This window comes from Neofelis nebulosa, chromosome 9 (assembly GCF_028018385.1).
Source record: "Neofelis nebulosa isolate mNeoNeb1 chromosome 9, mNeoNeb1.pri, whole genome shotgun sequence".
Classification (NCBI taxonomy): domain Eukaryota; kingdom Metazoa; phylum Chordata; class Mammalia; order Carnivora; family Felidae; genus Neofelis; species Neofelis nebulosa.
In genome coordinates, this window is record NC_080790.1 from 127,199,914 (window position 1) to 127,221,828 (window position 21,915).

The 21,915-nt window shown below is 42.1% G+C and overlaps 2 long non-coding RNA genes across 2 annotated transcripts in view; both read right to left on the reverse strand.

Moving 5' to 3' along the window:
* LOC131485880 (uncharacterized) overlaps nt 1-21,915 on the reverse strand; it is a 46,871-nt gene that overhangs the window by 14,270 nt on the left and 10,686 nt on the right. The gene's annotated exons all lie outside the window — the stretch shown is intronic.
* Nucleotides 12,805-18,978, reverse strand: LOC131485881 (uncharacterized). Its single transcript, XR_009249053.1, has 3 exons — nt 16,905-18,978; nt 16,147-16,649; nt 12,805-16,101 (listed from the first exon to the last, which is right to left on the reverse strand). It is a non-coding gene; the product is annotated as an uncharacterized LOC131485881 (long non-coding RNA).

Here is a 21,915-nt window from a genome sequence, read left to right on the forward strand (position 1 = left end):
TATGGTAGTCACACACCAATGCCCTCAGTTCATTTAGCTAGCTTCCAGTACTTTTTTTTTTAATGTTAATTTATTTTTGAGAGGGGGGAGGGGCAGAGAGAGAGGGTGACAGAGGATCCAAAGCGGGCTCTGCAATGACAGCAGAGAGCCCAACGCGAGGCTCGAATTCACAAACCGTGAGATCATGATCTGAGCTGGGGGGTCAGACACTTAACCCATTGAACCACCCAGGCACCCTGGTTATATATACATTTCAATGCTAGCTTCCAGTACGTGGTACTTAAGCTACCTCCTAGGACATGTAGAACAGTAGAATGAGAAGCTTAGCAGATCCTCTCTCCAAAAGCACTGATAAAACTGAACAGGACTCTGGTAGTGGACGAAGAGCATACAACAAATTGAGAAGTATTTCTCCAAGGAAACTACTGAACTAGAGGTACGAACAATGAGATTCTTGGTGTTTTACCCCAGCTTTGTCAGGCCAGTAGCCTCACGGCAAGCTAGAAAACTAGACACTTTGATTTAAGAGAAGACTGACTTAATTTGGAAACCTAGAAGCTAGGAAAAATCCCACGTTTGGGTAGTTTTGGAAATGGTAGTGAGCTTGGTGCAAATGAACGACGAAGGTCAAGGTTGTGGTTAGCCTGAGGTTGTGATCCTCACCGGGGTCAGCAACAAAGTGGCAAACTAGCCGGAACTTTTTATCAGAAATCCAAGAAATGAGATAGGTATAGTTAGCCCTGATGAGTTCACCATATCCCTGGTGATCCGGAATTCTGAGAAAGGGTGGGCACAGGCTTAGGATAGGAGAGAGGACCTTAACTATCTACCCTTTCCTGGTTAAATGGGAGGCCATGCTCAGGCACAGGAGAGACACGAGAGCGTACCATGGAAAATAAAACCTGGAGCAGACTTGTAAACAGATTCAACTTTGAATTCAATACCCAACATTCACATAGGTTTGTTGGCAAAGGGTAGAAGCCTTATTGGCTCAAGATGTTGGAGCACAATCTTCAGCCAATCAGTGGCTACCTATGAACCTATGCTAAACAGGATTAAAATCAGGCTTATGAAGGAAATCAAGAATTTTTAGGGATGCCTGGGTGGCTTAGTTGGTTAAACGTCCGACTCTTGATTTTGGTTCAGGTTATGATCTCACAGTCTGTGGGATCAAGCTCCACATTGGGCTTGCTGCTGTTAGCGCAGAGCATGCTTTGGATCCTCTGTCCCCCTCTCTGCCCTCCTCCATGTATGCGCTCTCTCTCAAAAATAAATAAAACATTTAAAATATGGGGCAGAGACAACAGTAGTTGTATACCACAGGGGAGACAGACTCCAAAGGATTAGTTCAGACAAGTCACCAAAAAACTGCAACAATAATGCCCTCCTGTGGTAGAAATCAGAATCCAGAGTCACTACAATATTATCTAAAATGTCCTGTGTTTAAGAAAAAAAAATTACAAGCCATGTAAAGAAACTGGAAACTGTGACCCACACAGAAAAAAGCAGCCAACAGAAGTTTTGAAATTTTGAAATTTTGGGTGGGGGGGGGCTGGGGGGCAGATGCTGGACTTAGACTTCAAAAACCATCATTGTAAATATGTTCGAAGAACTAAAGGAAACCACTGCAGGTATGACAATGATTCAAATAAATATCACTAGAGAGGCAGAATTTATGAAAACTGGAGATTCGGGGTTTAATTTGGCATAGAGCAAAATATGAAGATATATTATATGAAATATGAAATATGAATATGAATATGAATAAAATAGGAATAAAATAAAATAGGAATAAAATATAAAATATGAATATATATTTGAAGATATATTAATAGATATTACCTAATCTGAAGAACAGAAAGAACAAGAATAAATAAAAATGAACAGAGCATCAAAGACCAGTGGAATGCCCTCAAGCATACCGATAATATACATAGTAGAAGTCTCAGAAGAAGAGAGAGAGAGAAAGAAAAAATATTTGAATATTGACCAGAAAGATCTCAAATTTGATGAAAAACAGTAATCTGCCTCGCGTAGAAGGTCAACAAACTCCACACAGGAAAAATAGAGAATTCCACAACTCCCTCCATCATGATCAAACTGTTACAAGCCAAAGACAAAGAGAAAATCTTGAAACTGGCAAGAGAAAACTGACCCATCACGTACAAGAAAACAACAGTATAATTCGCAGCTGGCTTTTCAAAAATGGTGGTAGGGTAGAGGCAGGGAGAAGAAACTTTCACGGTGCTGAAGGCAAGAGACCAAACCTGTCCACCAAGACTCCTATCATTTCTGGGGGAGGATTCAGATATTCTGGATTATTTTTCTCCTCCAAATTTAATTTTTCTTTTATTCTGAGGCTTCTAGTTAGTAACAGTTCTTTATTTTATATTTGTCTTAATGTTAATATTCTTTTAAATCCAATCTGGATTTTTCTGAATTCTCCATAAACTTCCCATTTTACTCTTTTGTCTTTGCCTGTATTATTCTTCCATTTATACCATCTATTGTATTCATTCCCAATAGTTCTCCTTTGTTTTTAGAATTACTTTCTGATCCTGCTTCACATTAATGATAACTTAGCCATCATTTTGAGACCAGAGTAGCCCTACCCACAGTTCGGATGCAGGCAAGTAATAGGATGTTCTGCTTAATTACACTTTTTGTCAGTGGTGGAGAGTCTTATATTTGCTCCTTCATATTTTTGTAATTTATTTCGTTTTATCTCATGAAGCAAAAACCAACTATTTTCTAGCAACTGAATAAATCCAAATAAAAAGATCAGTGATAAAACTTCATATCTGATTGGCAAAAATATAAAACATTGGTAGAACGTGGGTTTGTAGAAATTGTGATGACAATGATATACACACACATTAGAGTTTAAGTGCCAACTTAGCAGAACTTCACTTTTGTGCTTTAAAGTATACAATGGAGGGGCGCCTGGGTGGCGCAGTCGGTTAAGCGTCCGACTTCAGCCAGGTCACGATCTCGCGGTCTGTGGGTTCGAGCCCCGCGTCGGGCTCTGGGCTGACGGCTCGGAGCCTGGAGCCTGTTTCCGATTCTGTGTCTCCCTCTCTCTCTGCCCCTCCCCCGTTCATGCTCTGTCTCTCTCTGTCCCCAAAATAAATAAAAAACGTTGAAAAAAAAATTTAAAGTATACAATGGAGATTCCTCTTTGAAAAAGTCTAATTCTAGAACTTTAAATATAATATACTGTTGATTAAATCCATAAAGGCCTATCTACGATTTAGTGGACCACTCTTTGTATTAACAAATGGACACAATGTAAATTCTATGTAATAAATCAATGGGAAGTCTAGTGTGACACTCTAATTGTTAGTGTTGAAGTAGCATTAAAATCAATGTACTGTATTTATATTTAGTCACATATTAACTCATTAAAATCTGTGGCTAAAAGAAAAACTTGAGAGTAAAATCCAATTAACACTCTATTAAGTGTAAAATTTTTGAGTGTAAAATTTTTAGTAGGTAATTCTTACAGAAAAAGACTTTCAGTTTAAAGAATAATGTCTGTGCCTCTTTATTGTTTAAAAAATATTGGTGTTGCTTTTTTTTTTAATTTGAGAGAGAGAGAGAGAGAACGAACACACAGGTGACGGAGAAGGGCAAAGGGGCCGAGAGAGAGTCTCAAGCAGGCTCCATGCTTGGTGCAGAGCCTTATGTGGGACTTGATCCCGTGACTCTGGAATCATGACCTGAGCCAAAATCAAGAGTTGGACGCCCAACCGAGCCACCCAGGCACCCCTGGTGCTGCTTTTAAATGAGACCTTCAAGTTGTATGGCTACACCCCTCATTCTTCACCCTCATACACTGCCCCTTCCTAACCTGCAATCGTGGTATCCTTGTAGCCTCCACACACTCTACCCACCCCCCACACACAATAACTCATTGTGACTTATATTGTGATGTGAGAGTCTAGTCTTATTTTCTTCTCTTATTGCCCCCCCATCAGCATGCCAACCAACTTTGGATTTTTCTCTATCCCTAATGCAGCCATGAGTGCCTTCAGACAGAGCTCACCCTTGAATGCACAACAAAGACTTTACACTGTAATGCAGAGGCAGGAGTGTGAGGGCTTTGGAAGAACATTCAGTCATGTCTGTCCCTTTACTCGACATAAGAAAATTCATACAGTAGAGAAACCAGACAAATACAACGCGCACGCTAAGAGGCCTTTGAAAGTACCTATCATTCAGCATTTTCTACTCACCAAAATACCCATGCATTTGAGCAACTCTTTGAATGTAATGATTGTAGAAATCCTTTTTATCAGAGCTTCAAAGTTTATACAGTATCAGAAAAAGCAGACAGGACCAAAACTACACAAGTGTGACGCTTGTAACAAACAAGGTCCTTACACTGTGTCCCCTCGTTATTGAACATCAGAGACTTCACATTGGACAAAAAACCCTCCGGTGTGATGAATGTATGAAGGACTTGAGCCAACAGGCAACCTTGAAGTGACATAAAATAATTCACACCCCAGAGCAACTCTTTGAATGTAATGGATATGGAGGTAACTTTGACAAAGTTTCAAAGCTTACTGAACACTGGACAACACTTACTGAACCAACAATATACAAATGTGATTAATGTGAAAAATGCCTTAAGGTTTACTCACAGTCTAATAGACCTCAGAGAACTCATACTGGAGAGAAACCCTTCAAGCATAATCTATGTGGAAAGATCTTTAGTCAAGGAGCCATGAAATGGCATTAAAAAAAAAATCACACTGGAGAGAAACTTTTTTGTTGTCAAGTTGTGTGGACATGATGTTAGCACTAACTATGATCTTACCCAGCATGAAAGAACTCATAGTGGAGAAAAGCCACATGGATGTAGCCAGTGTGGTAAGACCTTCAGAACTACATCTAATCTCAGCTATCATAAAAGAACTCATTCAGAAGGGAAACCCTTTATTTGCATTCAGCATAAAAAAGCTTTTCAAATGGGGCGCCTGGGTGGCGCAGTCGGTTAAGCGTCCGACTTCAGCCAGGTCACGATCTCGCGGTCCGTGAGTTCGAGCCCCGCGTCGGGCTCTGGGCTGATGGCTCGGAGCCTGGAGCCTGTTTCCGATTCTGTGTCTCCCTCTCTCTCTGCCCCTCCCCCGTTCATGCTCTGTCTCTCTCTGTCCCAAAAATAAAATTAAAAAAAAAAAAAAAAAAGCTTTTCAAAGAAGGTCATACCTTGTTCAACATCAGAAAATGCATGGGAAACCATTTCTAAAAGGACTGAAAAGATCTCTAGGTGCCACATCTTTACTCAGCACCACACAATTCATCCAGAGAGACCTGATCTATAGCTAAACAGCTTTCTGTACTGAATATTCAACCCTTGTTCCTCAGAATTCATACTTATTGGAAAATTTTAGAATATAAAACTCATGTATGAAACTTAAGAACAAACTCAGCAAGGAAAGAGCATTGTATGATTACAGACGTATTTTCTATCTTCCTTTGACCATGGCTCTTTGAAATATCCACCACAAAAATGAGAGGATTCAGCCTAGGATTTGGAATAAACCAAGGCATTGTCTTTATCATATTCCCTGTATTGAAAGTAGGAAGCTATGAAGAGTAATGTAATCAGGAAAAATTTTTTCTTTAGGTTATTCAGTGAAGACAATAAATTAGATCATAAATACTTTTGATACAGAGGCAATATGGTAAATGATAAAAAGATTTCATGTGGAACACTTTACACCCAATCCAAGTAGACATAAAGTGATATGAACTGTTTCTGAGATAAAAACTATTGAAAAAAAATTCTAGCTGCAGAAACCAACCAACCAACAACAACAACAACAAAAAAACCAACCAACCAACAACAAAAAAAACCCCTTCAATTGATTTTTCTCTAGTTTTGAAACCAGAACGTAAAGAATGATTACTGATGGGTATTGACATTTGTAATATAAATAAAAATGTTGGGGCTGACAAACATTGGTATCTGTGTCCTCTGGCCTCATGGAATTATCATTAGTCTTCGATCTATTTAAAAGGAAAAAGATTTATACGATTTGAAGAGAAACCAGAGTATAGTCTTCAATCTATTTAGAGAAAAATGAGGATACTGACTTATTACAACAGAGGGCTGTTGGCTTGCATTCAGAAACTGGAAAACCTACTTAAAATATTTTTTTAACATTTATTTACTTTTGAGAGAGAGAGAGAGAGAGAGAGAGAGAGAGAGCGCGCAAGCGAGTGAGCATGGGGAGGGGAGGGACAGAGAGAGAGGGAGACACAGAATCTGAAGCAGGTTCCAGGCTCTGGGCTGTCAGCCCGACGTGGGGCTCAAACTCACGAACTGCAAGATCATGACCTGAGTGGAAGTCAGACACTTAACTGACGGAGGCACCCAGGTGCCCCTGGAGAACCTACTTAGAGTAGTGTTTTGCTTGAAAGTAACTACATTTACTAATGACTTAATAAGCAATAAACCTTTCTAGTATCTGCTACCTAGTGGATTTCTGACCTTACAAACCTAGGACCTATCATACACTGCCGGGTGAATTCCTTCAACCATTAGTGATGAAGTTCCCCTGCCCAGCCTAAGGCAGAGGGTCTAGTTTAACAAGTCTCTTGAACCTGATCCCAATGCACCGACAATTTTTTGAATAGGACCCTCAATTTCTGTTTCTTGCCCATAATGCTTCTCTCTCAGATATTACTAAGGCTTCTCTAAAGAAAAGTTCGTTTTGGATTTCCAGATGAGCCTTGCGAGCACATTCGCTAATATCTTTCTCCAAGTTAAAGTGGATACAGATGTTAAGTTCTTGTACCTATACAGGGCTCACTCCACTTGGACTGGATTCAAGGTAGAGGAGCTGAAAATCTAACGGCACTTGGCTGAGAAGTGAACTAAAATATGTTTGAGAAATGGCTGAGAAAATGGAAATGAGATGAGAAACACAGTCATGAAAATAGTGACATTACGGGCCTGAGGTGGCTCATAAATTCCTAAGTTCATGAGACCATGCATCAAACCTCCTCTCCCACCTTATTTGGTTCTTAAAATCCAGGGCTAAAGCAAATTGAATGGCATCTATGGCATATATTTGGCCCAAATAACTCCTACCAGTCCACAACTCCAGTACTGAAATCCAAACGATAGGAAAGAAAAAGAAACTGAATAGAAAACCAAAGGGACTTGCTCTGAAAAGCTGGGCTTCCAAACAGGCCATCAATGGATTTGTTAGGGTAAGAGACCCCTCGCTTAAAAAAGCCCAGACTAATATTCTCCTGTCCCTACATGTTTGCCACACTTGCTTGGGGCATTCACTAATGGCAGGTCAGTCTCGGCTTCTGAAATAATGGTCTGAACCGACTGCCTAAGAAGAAGAAGAAGAAAAAAAAGCATCCATTATGAAGTGTTGGTCATTCGAAGACATCTTGATCAAAGAACTCCAGGCAAAATCATTTTACGTTTTCCCCATTTTTAATAGATCTGTTTATAAATAACTTACTATATCTGATAATACAGGGTTTTCAATACAACCAAATGATAGTTGGGAGTGATTTTTATATCTACCTTGGAACATCTGAATATTGATGTTATACACATGTCCAGTTTGAATTTTTTGTCATTAAGTCTTTCAGACAGTCAAGACCTAACATAAAATCCTTTATACTGACATTTTGAGGAGCTATTAAAAGTATTGTCCAATAAAATACCAGGAGCCCCTAGATTCTAGTTCCTTTACAAAGAATTGGGGACCTACACCATGTCACCTAGTGTCTAAGCCACAGAACCAAGATCATAAGTATGAGATTTGGAAGAACTATAGAAAAATATCCTTCCTGGTTGGTGGGTAGAATTCAGAGAATCAACCTCAATTTTTCAATGTTCTCCAACTCTAGCATCTGGTCATTTCTTTTTCATCCCCTTCCTTCCTTCCTTCCCATATTTTAACCATGCATTTAAAAATTGAGAGCCTATTTCTATCAGGCATACTTGTTCCTAGCTGCTGAGGATATACCCATCAATGGACAAAACAGATACATCTTACTCCCAATGGAGTGTACATTCTCATGAGGAAGACAAACCAATTACAAATCTACAGAGTAGCCATAAAGTTGGGGAAATGGGGATAAATATTTGATTTGTGACCATGTTATAAAATCAACTAATGCCTACACTTGACAGGGAAGAGGGAGATCACCCAATGTGAGCCTAACAGGATGATGGGCTACCCCTTTATGCCAGGATGGAGAGAAACTGGTTGGATTAATTTCCAAAGCTGGGTTGGAGGAGATTGCCACGTGAAATTGGGTGCACATTCTCCAGATCAGAAACTCTGATTACTTCTTCTGAGGGATGCTCAAGGCACAGGTTATCTTGTGAAAGTCAGAGACAAAAATCTGAAGTATGTACTCCATATACAAGTGGAGAGGCTGCTGAAACTTCTAGGCCAATGGTCCGTGTCCAGTGCAGTTTTGTGAAGTACATGGAACGATACGCTGCTAATGAGGAATTAAGAGTTTGAATATATCACATAAGCCTTTGGATGTATCATGTATTATAATATCAAGCAACCATTGTATATATATGTATATATTTACCTGTATCCAGAATTTATGGCCACCATGTACATGGATGGGAAGGAGTCAGCCTGAATAATTAGATCACACTGGTTTATTTATTCTTGAGAGTTCATGCGCGTGCACATGCCAGGGAGGGGCAGAGGGATAGAGGGAGAATCCCAAGCAGGCTCTACACTCAGTGCGGAGCTGATGCAGGGATTAATCCCATGACCCTGGAATCATGACCTGAGCTGAAATCAAGAGTCAGATGCCCAACTGACTGAGCCACCCAGGTGCCCTGATCATGCTAGTTTAGGTCCACAGCCGTAGGAGTTCAAAATATTGTATGGATACCTACCACCTTTACAAGATGCTTGAACTCTTTTTGCTCAAAATTTTTTATTTACATATTGGGGCTAAAGCATATCTAGATCAAAGCTTTAAATGGCCGTTTGAAGAGAGAAGTTAATGAGCAGCAGAGAAGAGAGATACAGAGGCATAAATAGATTATCAAAGCCAGGCACCTCCAAGATCATCCAGTAGGAATTTTCACGCTGAGATTTACATACCTGAAGGAATTTGCGGACCTATGCCTACAAGGAAAGGAAACCACAGGATTTACTGGATACATTTTCTTGGATGATCAACTTTATTTGAGGTCATATAATGTAGGCATTATTCTATGAAAATGTAAATGTGGGGTAAGCTACAAAACCATCATACATTTTAAAATAAAACCTCACCTTTTTAACAAAAGACTACTGAAGCAATTGGACATCCACAGGCAAAAAGTAAGTCTTCACCTAAGCCTCATACATCTACAAAAATTAACTCCAAATCAACGGATTTAAATGTAAAACTAGAAGTTTCAGGGGGAAAAAAACGCTGCAGGAGTTCTAGGCAGAGACTTCTTAGACTGGACACCAAAGCATGGTCCATAAAGGAAAAATGTATAAACTGGACATCAGAGTTAAAAACTTTTGTTCTGCAGAAGACCATGTGAAGAGGATGAAAAGACAAGCTACAGACTAAAATATTTGTAAACCAGATAGATCACAGAGTTGATATTTGAAGTATATAAAAGCCTCTTGAAACTCAATAGTAAAAAAAAAAAAAAAATCCAGTTAGAAAGTAGGCAAAAGACGTGAACAGTGTTTGTGCTGAAAAGGATAAACAGATGGAAAACACACACATGAAAAGATGTTCACCATCGCTAGCCATTAAGGAAATGCATATTAAAACCACAATGAGCTGTCACTGCATACCTATCAGAATGGCCAAGATAAAAAATAGTTCCACCCCCAAATGCTGGCAAGGATGTGGGGAGACTGGATCCCACATTGCTTGTGGGTATGTAAAATGGTATAACCACTCTGGAAAATAGTTTTGGCCATTTTCCTTCCTTCCTTCCTTCCTTCCTTCCTTCCTTCCTTCCTTCCTTCCTTCCTTCCTTCCTTTTCAGAGAAAGCGCATGCATGAGACAGCACGAGCAGAGGGAGGGTGAGAGGGAGAAAGAGAATCTTAAGCAGGCTCTACGCCCAGTGCAGAGCCCAACTCGGGGCTTGATCCTGGGATCATGACCTGAGCCAAAATCAAGAGTTGGATGCTCAACCTACTGAGCCACCCAGGCACCCCTGGAAGTTTCTTATGATCAATTATCATACAACCCAGAAATTTCACTCCTGGGCATTTATCTTAGAAAAATAAAAACTTATATTCACCTAAGAACCTATACACTGATTTTCACGGTAGCTTTATTTGTAATAGCCCCAAACTCAGATGTCTTTCAGTGATTCCCTAAACCATGTGGTCCATCCATGCCATGGAATGCTACCCAGCAATGAGAAGCAAATGCCAATACATATAACATGTTGGACGAGTCTCCAGGGAATTAGGCTGAGTGGTAAGAGCCAATCCCAAGCGTCATATACTCCAGGATTCCATTTATATAGCACTTTCGAAATTATAAAATTTTGGCAATGAAGATTAATGGTTCCCAGGTTTGGGAAGGGGGTGGGATGGAAGTGGGCGTGGTTATAAAAGGGCGACCCCAGAAATCCTGGTGGTGGTGGAAAGGTCTAGAACATGACTGTAGTGGCGGATACACGACCCTGCACATGTAATGACCTTGTATAGGACACGCACAAGCACACTGGGGGAATCTGAAAAAGAATGGAGAATTTTATCAACGTTAATATCCTGGCTTTGATACTATACTATCATTTTACAAGATGTGGCTATTGGGGAAAACCAGGCAAATGGCATGTGGAACCTCTTTATTATTTCTTACAATGGTATGTGAATCTACAATGGTCTCAAAAATGTCAAAAAAAAAAAAAAAGTCAGACCCAAAAGAAAGTTTTTCCCTGCAGTCTCAGGTTACACCTGTAGTCACAGATAAGTTTGCATCATCCTTACGATAAAAAAATCGTGAAAGAGTCCAATGCCTTCAGTTTAAAAGATGAGAAAACAGAGGCATATCAAGATTAAGCACCTACTCAAGCCCCTAAAACTTGTTACTATCAAGCAGCTCATCACAAGTTCTGCCTTTCTAGATTTATAACGGAGCATTTTGTGGCAAATGTCAAGCCCTCCAGCCCTGGATCCAAACAGCTTTGGGATCTATCCCTTCCGGACCACAACTATCTGGCCACGTGATCTTAGGAAACTAATGTTTGCATTTTTATAATAATTAATATGAGAACAATCGTACCTACACCAATGGGATTTCAAGATGCTGAAATAAAATAATTCATGCTAGTACAGAGGGCTGGTGGTGGGAGATTTAAAAAATTTTTTTTTTAATGTTTATTTATTTTTGACAGAAAGAGAGAAACAGAGCATGAGCAGGGAAAGGGCAGAGGACAGAGGGAGACACAGAATCCGAAGCAGGCTCCAGGCTCTGAGCCGTCAGCACAGAGCCCGACGTGGGGCTCGAACTCACAGACCGCGAGGTGGTGGGAGATTCTTGAAAGAATGTCTCTTCACTGCTATGAAGTGCTAGACCCCGGAGCTGAAGGCTTTGATTGAAAGACATAAAAGTGACAGCACCTGGTCTATGAGCAAAGCCTAGGACAAGGGAATATATTAAAACAAAACAAAACAAAACAAAACAAAACAAAACAAAACAAAACAAAACAAACCCTCAGAAGCACAAAGTGGGAGATATAGGCGGGTGGAGGGGATTGGTTCACAAGCCTGCTAAGTCAACTGTGGCCAGGTGCAAAGTCAGGCATCTGAACTGTGCCCCCCCTGGAGGGTCATGCCAAAGAGCCTAGCCCTTCAGCGTCAGACAGCTGGGGGGCTGAAGCCCAGGGGGGCCCCTCACTGCTAGGAGGCCTGGGGCAAATTGCCTCTTTCTCAAAATCATCCCTTTCCGCATCTCCAAACCAATAGAATAATTCCCGTTGAGGACGTCTGTGTCAGTAAATGAGATCATGAGCATGACAATGCTTAGCACCTGCCAAGTCCTCAGGATCTCCCAGCAGCCCACGACAACGCCCATCGTGTGTGCAAAAATGCCACCACCTTGAGGATAATTCAGCTACTTGCTCAGCCACAAATGATGATAGAACACATCTTCTATACTCATACCACTCTAAGGTAATCTCACATCTTCGTGTTTAACACAGGGTCTTCCGAAATGATCAATCAAGAAATTAAGTTCTCTGATTCCAAATTTCACGTATGCTCTCGCTCCCCGTCCTCATGTTTTGGACTCAGAGGTAAGCGTTCCCCCGCGTGGAGGTTAAATGGGAGGCAAAGGAACAGGGGACTGGGTCTCAGGTCTGGTGCTGTCCTCTGGGCCCAGCTGGCTTCTGTGTGGGGCATCCTACCCTGCCTGGGCTTCTGTCCTGCTGCTGTGTGTGGTCACCCTAGCCTTTGGGTGGAAGTGAGCATCACCACCTGGCATGCTCTTTCATGGCCTCTGCTCCAGACATCTGCACTCTGTGCCCATCTCATCCCAACCCTGGCCCTCTACCTCTGGCCCCTACATCAGTTTCCACTGCTGCTCTAACAAAGCGTCACAAACACAGAGTACAGCTTGACACAATACAAATTGATTACCTTATAGTTCTGGAGGCCAGACGTCCAAAATGGGTCTCATGGGGCTAAAATCAAGCTACTGGCAAGACTGCGTTCCTTCTGGAGGCTCTAGGGAGGACCCATTTCCCCGTCTCTTCTAGCATCTAGAGGTTGCTTGCCCTTCCTTAACTCTTAACCCCCTCTCATCAGCGGATGCCCCTGCCTCCTTTTGATTACATCAGGCCCACCTGGACATTCTAGGATACTCTCCCCATCTCAGGAACCTTAACTTAATCCCACCTGTGAAGTCCCTTTTGCTATGTAAGGTAACACAGTCACAGGTTTTGGGAATTAGGATGTGGTCCTCTTGGGGTGCTGGTGGTGGGGTCATTATTCTGCCTACCATACCCTCCCATCATTCACAACCCCTGCTGGAGCAAACAGCACCTACCGCATTTCCCCCAAGTCACCGATGGGCCAAGGGAAAGAGGAGGTGCCTTTTTACACCATCACCCCACTGAAGGCACCTCACTGCTTCTTCTCCGTGCAGCTGCTTCATATGGGTAGAGGGCATCAGGTGAGATCCCCCCATCTCAAGGCTCTAAGTGGGAAGTGTGTCACAAGCCCTTCTGTGGTGTGTGTTGTATGACATCATGATTGGGGTACACAGTAGGCACGAACAAAGAGCACTTGGGAATTTTCAGCCTAGACCTTGACCAGACACTCCTGTGTTCCCTGCTCCTTCTTATTCATACCATAGTTGGGGCCATTAGGGCTGAGAGCCCTGCGGGCAGTTACTGGCCTTGATTGGCAAATGAGAAGTTTCTGGGTGCGATGACCCGGGCTCTACATAAGCAGGCTCAGGTGCGTGCCGGGCTTGCTGACCGTGTTGGAGCTGACCTCTCCGAGGGGGTGAGTTCATGCTCTGTTCCACTGGGACGTGGAGGGAGCTTTGTTCAGGGTAGATCTGGAAAGCAGAGCTACACATTTTGGAACATGGGGGGAGGCCCCATGTGCCCCCAAATCGCAGCTGCTGCAGCATCACGTGTGGGCTCCTTGTGGGGCCCTTGTAGGGGAGCCTGCAGGTCAAGGTTGGGAGGCTGTTGTGTATTCCTGGTTTCCTCTGTGTGACTGAGTTGGTAGTGATTTGGGGTGGGGATGGAGGTTGGGATGCCTGGCTTCACATGCTTCTGCCCTCAATTTGAAGGTGTGGCTTCCCAGGAGTCTGCTTTCTCCTAAGAGGAGGAGGAGGAGGAGGAGGAGGAGGAGGAAAGAAAAATGGCTCTTTCATTTCTCAAGGTGATATCACAGGTGAATCGCTTTCTTCTGATTTCCTTCCTAAAATACGAATTTACAGGGCCCGAAAACATTTTGCTGCTTGGGCTGTAAGGGAGAATCTGTTCCAGGCCTCGACCCTACCTTCTGCTGGTTTTGTGGCAATCTTGGGCGCTCCTTGGCTTGTACACTCCTCTCCCGAATCTTTTTTCTCTTTACATCGCATTCTCCCGTCTCCTCATGCAGTGTCCCTCTGTGCATGTCTGTCTCTGGATCCAAATCTCCCCTTTATAAGTCCCATTGGAGTAAGGCCCACCCTAATCTCATTTTAACTTGATTACTTCTGTGAAAGCCCTATTTTCAAGTCAGGTCACATGCTGAGGTACCAGGGAGCAGGACTTTAATGTAACTTTCTGGGGGGACCTGTTAGGAATCCGTAATAGGCAGACACAAAAACTTATCAAAACTTATTTCTTCTGGGAGAGAAGTTTCTTTTTGTCTTGTGGTTACTGGTCATTCAGCTTTTCAAATCCAAATTGATAAATTTGTATCTGCCTTCATTTTCAAAGGACCTCTTTACTGGGTATATAAATCTAGGGGGTGTCTGGGTGGCTCAGTTGGTTAAGTGTCTGACTCTTGGTTTTGGCTCAAGTTATGGTTCCATGAGTTCGTGCCCCATGTCGAGCTCGGGGCTGACAGCGCAGAGCCGGCTTGGGGTTCTTTGTCTCCCTCTCTCTCTGTCCCTCCCTCACTTGAGCTCTTTCTCTCACTCTCCAAATAAACAAATAAACTTAAAAAAAACAAAAACAAAAAACTCTAGGTGTATGGCCTCCACTAAATGCTCAGTCACGCTGTTCTCCCTGAGCACTGGGATAGTCTGGAATCCTACCTTCTAACCCAAGAAAGTAGGATTGGTTAGTGACCTCCAAGAGTTCTGTCGGACTCTGTATCCCAAGAACTGTTCTCACAAGTCTGGTGCTGTATAGGCACATTTTCAATGTCCACCAAGGGCCTGAGGGAAATTCTTATATAGGTGTTTAGGGCTCCCCCTCCAGCATCCTGCCCTCCACACCCCAGCTGTGTTGGAAGGAAGCTCCAAACTCTGATATCCTCTCCCATCATCCAGCAAGATCCCAGCTTGGGTTCTATGTTCCTGCACTGTGACCCTAGCAATGCCATCCAAGAGAATGCCAGGATCATGCGCTTTTCTTCTGTCAAAGGTCACAGCCTTGGATATGTCACTTTCTAGAGTGTAAGAATAGTGACTTGTTTATTTATCTAGCTTTTTAGTTCTTTCACGGCAAGGGGGCAACTCCCAGCAGCTACTCCATCATGGCAGAACCATAGGGGTCTGTTCACTCAAAGGACAAATTTACTTCATTTCTGCAGGTGCCCCACGATATCTCAGCTCCTGTAATTGTAAATCTTTATCAATCGACACTGCATGGCATTTAACAAGTGATTGTATTCATCAGGATTCTCCAACAGGAGATACACAGGACTTCTTATAAGGACTCATGTGATTATAAAGTCTGAGAAGTCCCTAGATCTGTAGTTGGCGAGCTGGAGACCCAGGAGGGCTGATGGTGTAGTTCCAGCCCCAGCAAGAAAGCCTGGGAACCAGGAAAGTCGACAGTGTAAGTGCCAGTCAGAAATCTGGCAGGCTTGAGACTTCAGCACATACACCAAAGATATTTCTTTAGCTGTTCCTTTTTCATGAGGATGGGTGATTTTTGCCTCCCCAAACTCTACAAGGGCAAAGTATATTTCTTAGAGTTTCTGCTTTCCATTACCGCTTTCGGCCACACATTCTTACCTATCCTTTTTTCTTTCTTAATGTTTATTTTGAGAGAGAGAGAGAGAGAGGGAGGATGAGTGGGAAAGGGTCAGAGAGAGGGAGTAGAGAGAATCCCAAGCAGGCTTCGTGCTGTCGGCACAGAGCCCGATGCGGGGCTCCATCTCACAAACCCTGGGATCATGACCTGAGCCGAAATCAAGCGTTGGATGCCTCACCGACTGAGCCACCCAGGTGTCCCCTTATCTATCCTTATATGCTGTCACCCTCTTATGCCCAACTTGAAAACTACCAAGAGGCACACGGAAGCTTGCATACATATAAAGCATAAACTGTTATTTCAGGAGTCTGTGAAATTTAGAGATGTGGCTGTGATCTTTTCTCCGGACCAGTGGGCTTATCTGAGCCCTGAAGAGAGACAGTTGTATAAGGATGTGATGCTGGATAACTGTGATTACCTTGTGTCTTTGGGTAAGGAGATCTTTCCCTGCTGGTTTAATTACTTTGTGTCTTTGGGTAAGGAGATCTTTCCCTGCTGGTTTAAAACTGCCTGTGGTGGAATCTTTCCTTCTGTGTGAATATCTCAAAGCCCCTGAGAATGCTTGACTGAATTTCATCTTGACCTCCTTCAGCAAAGGACTGGAGCCCTGTGATGCTAGGAAAGGACATTTGCATCTTGTGATGACCCAAGCTTCATTCACCATCTTCCAAACCATCACACTTGCCTTAAGAACCATGCTTCTCAGGCTACTGCGTGCCTCAGAAACAGCTGGGGAACTGTTATAAATGTAGATGGTCCTTTTTTTTTTTTTTTTTAATGTTTATTTTTGAGAGAGGCGGGGCAGGACAGGAGATCCGAAGCAGGCCCTGTGCCGACAGCAGACACCTCAAAGCAGGACTCGAACTCTCGACCCTCAAGATCATGAGTTGAAGTTGGACGCATAATTGACTGAGCCACTCGGGTGCCCCTGAGTGGTACTTTTTTAAAAAAGAAAAACAGGGGCGCCTGGGTGGCGCAGTCGGTTAAGCGTCCGACTTCAGCCAGGTCACGATCTCGCGGTCCGTGAGTTCGAGCCCCGCGTCAGGCTCTGGGCTGATGGCTCGGAGCCTGGAGCCTGTTTCCGATTCTGTGTCTCCCTCTCTCTCTGCCCCTCCCCCGTTCATGCTCTGTCTCTCTCTGTCCCAAAAATAAAAAATGTTGAAAAAAAAAAAAAAAATTTAAAAAAAAAAAAAAAAAAAAAAAAAAGAAAAACAATAATACTTTGGAGGTTGCTGGGAGATTTTTAGGGTGGTAAGGAGATACATCATTACCGAAAAGTGTGGGTCTAAATTCTGTAATGACCACAGCATGATCAAGGTCATTGGTTTCTCTTAGGACACTGGACTTACAAGGCGGAAGTCATATCCTCTTTGAAGCAAGGGAAAGACCTCTTGATGGTAGAGCGAGAAGTGACCAGTGCTCCGTGCCCAGGTAACTGACAAGCACCAAGCAGGTGGAAACTGTTCTAGCTTATATCCCAACTAGTTGGTCAGAGTAACCTGGACCCTTGAAGTGACAGAAGAGCTCCCCACAGGCTTCCAAAGAACTCTTATTTTCCCCCTGCATGTTTCTTACTCTCCCTGGACTCCTTTTGTTATACCTCTAGTCTCCCAACATTAAATGGCATGCTGGTAAAATCCTGAGGCTAAAATTACCATGTGAAGAGCTAGAAGTATGAATAGCTGAACTGGTCAAATAACTGATCAGTAATTAGAATGAATGAATGCCTTAGCTCAGAAAAGTGTCCTGAAAAGCCTTTTTTCCCCCCCAAGAAAGAGTTCTAGAGAGGGATTTTTTTTTTATCTCTAGATTAAGCTAATAGGTTAATCAGATGAACCATCCCCAGAAAAACAATCCAATTCGCCATCTAATGGAGAGCAAGGACACCCCCATCACCAACAGAAAGTAGAAACTGCCGGAATGCAAGTTCACTAGGGATTTAAGAGAAATGTGTTTAAGTTTCAGGGCACAATACAGAAGGCAGACTCCTGAAAGTCCGGGGATAGAAAGTTAAAAGCTGGAACAGATGATGATCTGGCTTGGGACATTATCAGATCCAAAGAGTGGAATAAAATCCCAAAATGCATATAGGCTGTAATAGACATTTTGGGAAGAGGGTGTGGAAACCAGGAAGAAATTCAAAGCTTTTGTAAGATTGTTCACAAGAATTCCAAGTAACACTGGGCCTTCTTAATCTTTTTTTTTTTTTTAATTTTTTTAACATTTATTTCTTTTTGAGAGAAAGAGACACAGCGTGAGGGGGAGAGGGACAGAGAGAGAGGGAGACACAGAATCTGAAACAGGCCCCAGGCTCTGAGCTGTCAGCACAGAGCCCGACGCGGGGCTTGAACTCACGAACCGTGAGATCGTGACCCGAGCTGAAGTCAGATGCTCAACCGACTGAGCCACCCAGGTGCCCCCTTCTTATTCTTTAAAAACTTCCTGACCTGGCCCAAACACCTTTCTCATGCCAAGCTCGTTCATCTATTCAGAGGGGTCCTCTCTGGACTTTCTCATTATTCCATTAGTGTTTTGCCTTTCTTCCTTACCTTCTCATTCTTTGTGCGCTGCTGCATACTTTTCTATCAAGTTGTAGTCACTTTTAGATTTCCTACAGTATTTTTTCCTCCTCTCTTCAGACTTGTGGTTTTAGAAAACAAACCTGTTTGCTTTCACCACTTACACACACACCAATTTGAGTATTACAGTTTACACAGTATGGCTGGCAGTGAGGTGGTGGGCAGACTGGCAATCATGTAAGGAGAATTCAGTCAGATTCTTCAGTTGATAGCTAATGATCACTGTCGCTCTATTCGAGAATCCCCCATTATTTTATATTCCCTTCCTCTGTAGTCCAGTCTGGTTCTCTCTACCCACAGCCCGTCTGATGTATTTCCTATGTTACCTATGCACATATCAGATATAAAATACTGTTTCATATATGAGTCCTTTTTAATTTACATAACGTGTTGTGAAAAGTGTCCTCTCTTTCCATTTCTATTTCTGAGATCTTTATATGTCGTACGTGTGTGCATGTAGTGTGTGTACCTCTATATACCTACATATATGCCTTATTTTGTAGTGCAATATACTGTTTAAAATTTTTTTTTAATGTTTATTTACTTTTGAGAGACACAGCATGAGTGGGAGGAGGGACAGAGACAGGGAGACAGAGAATCCCAAACAGGCTCCAGGCTCTGAGCTGTCAGCACGGAGCCCGACGCGGGGCTTGAACTGATGAGCCATGAGATCGTGACCTGAGCCGAAGTCACTTAACCAACTGAGCCACCCAGTTGCCCCTTCCCTTACTCCCCTTCTTATGGCTGTAGAATCTGTAGGTAGGTCACCACTTTCATTCCTGATGTTGGTAATTTGTGTCTTCCTTTTTTCCCTGATAGGTCTGGGTAGGTTTATCACTTTTCTGGATCATCTTTTTGTTCCACTGTTTTTGTCTGTATTGGTTTCTTATTTTCTAGGTCACTGATTTCTTCTTTTTTATTTCCTTTTTTTTCCTGCTTACTTTGGTTTAATTTGCTCTTTATAAAAAAATTTTAAAGCGGAAGCTGAAGTCCTTGATTTGAGACCTTTCTTCTTCCTAATATAGACACTTAGTGCTATGAATTTTACCCAAATACTGCTTTAGTAGCATCTCACAAATTCTTACATATTGTGTCTTCATTTCCCTTCAGTTAAAATACTTTTTCTCTTTTCATTTCTTGTTTACATAATTAGAAGTATATTAGTTTGAAAATATTGAGGGATTTTTCAGGGATTTTTCTGCTCAATTTTAAATTCTGTTAGAGTGAGAGAGCCTACTTTGCATTACTTGAATCCTCTTAAGACTTGTTCTATGGCCAGAATGTGGTCCAATTTGGGAAATGTTTCCTTGTGCACTTGAGAAGTGTATTCTGTGGTTGATGTTCCATAAACAGCAATTAGATCTAGTTGCTTGATAGTGCTGTTCAAACCTATCACATATTTGCTGATATTCTGCTTACTTCTTTAATCAATTATTGAGAAAAGGGTATTGAGATCTCTAACTATAATTGTGAGTTTGTCTATTTCTTTGTCATGTATTTTGAAGCTCTGTGGTGCATGAACTTCAAGGTTGCTATGCTACTGATCACTTTATTATTACAGAATATTTTCATTCCTGGAAATATTTATTGCTCGGAGATTTGCTTTGTCTACTAGCCACTCAAGCTTTCTTTTGACTGGTAACAGGGTGGACATGTTTTCCATCCTTTTCCTTTTAACTTAATTGTGTCTTTAAATACTTAGTGAATTTCTTTACAGAAGACATAATTTGGCTTTGTTTATTCAATCTTGATAATCTCTACCTTCTTAATTGGAATATTTATACCAGTAGTTCTCAGTGTGTGTGTGTGTGTGTGTGTGTGTGTGTGTGTGTGTGTGTAGGGGATTTTGTCCCCTTAGGATATCTGCCAGTGTCTGGTGACCTTTTTGGTGGTCACAGCTGGGGATGGGAGTGTGCTACCGGCATTTAGGGGGCAGAGGCCAGAAATGCTATTAAATACCCTATGTGCACAAGACAGTCTGTACAACAAAGAATTATCTGGTACAAATTGTCAATAATGCCCCGACTGAGAAACCTAGTTTATTATCATTTACATTTAATATGATTATTGATATGGTTAGGTTTGAACACATCTTGTTATTGATTTGTCACATCTGTTCTTTATTCCCCTTTGTCTCCTTTATGGCCCTCTTTTGAGTTGACTATCTTTTTAGAATTCTACTTTATCTTCTTTGTTGGCTTATTAGCTATAACTCTTTATGTTCGTGATTGCATTAAGGTTTGGGTTTGTAGTATCCATCTTTAATACGCCAGTTCTTCCATTTCTCTCCACCTGGCCTTTATGCTGTTGTCACACATCTACTTTTCCATCTGTTACAAGCCCCACAACACACTGTTGTTGCTTGTGTTTAATCAGCCAATACTTTTTTTTTATATTTGTTTATTTTAATTTTTTTTTTTTCAACGTTTTTAATTTATTTTTGGGACAGAGAGAGACAGAGCATGAACGGGGGAGGGGCAGAGAGAGAGGGAGACACAGAATCGGAAACAGGCTCCAGGCTCCGAGCCATCAGCCCAGAGCCTGACGCGGGGCTCGAACTCACGGACCGCGAGATCATGACCTGGCTGAAGTTGGACGCTTAACCCACTGCGCCACCCAGGCGCCCCGATATTTGTTTATTTTAGAGAGAGAGAAAGAGAGCAAGCAGGGGAGGGGCAGACACACACAGACACACACACACACACACACACACACACACACACACACAGAATTCAAAGCAGGCCCCAGGCTCCAAGCTGTCAGCACAGACCCAACCCAGGGCTTGAACTCACAAACCAGGAGATCATGCCCTGAGCCCAAGTCGGATGCTTAACTGACTGAGACACCCAGTGCCCCAATACTCTTTTAAAGAGCCTTAGGTAATTTTTAAAACCTTACATATTTACCATGTAGTTACAATTTTTGATATTCTTTGTTTCTTTGTATAGAGCCAAATTTCCACCTGGTAGCCTTTTTCTTTTGCCTTAAAATTTTTAAAAATTTAAATCTTTTACATTTGCTTGTAGTATAATTCTGCTGGAAATCTTTCAACTTCTATATTTCTGAATTTTTTTTTTTTGCCTTTTTTTTCTTAGGTTTAATTTTGAGAGGAAGAGACAGAGGGCGAGAAAGGTAGGGGCAGAGAGAGAGAGAGAGAGAGAGAGAGAGAGAGAGAGAGACAGAGAATCCAAAGCAGGTTTCAGGCTCTGAGCTGTCAGCACAGAGCCCATTGTGGGGCTCCAACCCATGGAACGCAAGATCATGATCTGAGCCGAAGTCAGATGCTTAACCAACTCAGCCACCCAGACACCCTGGCCTTCATTTTTGAAAGTTTTTTGCTGGGCGCAAGAATTCTGCTTGGTAGGGTGTTTTTTGTTTGTTTTCAGGATACTAAAATTTTTGCTCTACTCCCTTTTTTGTTATTGTTCTGCCTGTAGTGTTTCCAGTGGGAAATCTGATGTCCTTCATCATCCTGATCTTTGTTCAATGTGCAGAATGTCTTTTTTATTCTTTTTTTAAAAAGGTTTTCTCTTTATTGCTGATCTTGAACAATCTGATCATCATGTGCCTTGGTGTCTCTCCACATTTCTCAAGTTTGGGTTTGTGGGGTTCCTTGAATGTGTGGGTTTATAGTTTTCATTGTGTTGGAAAAG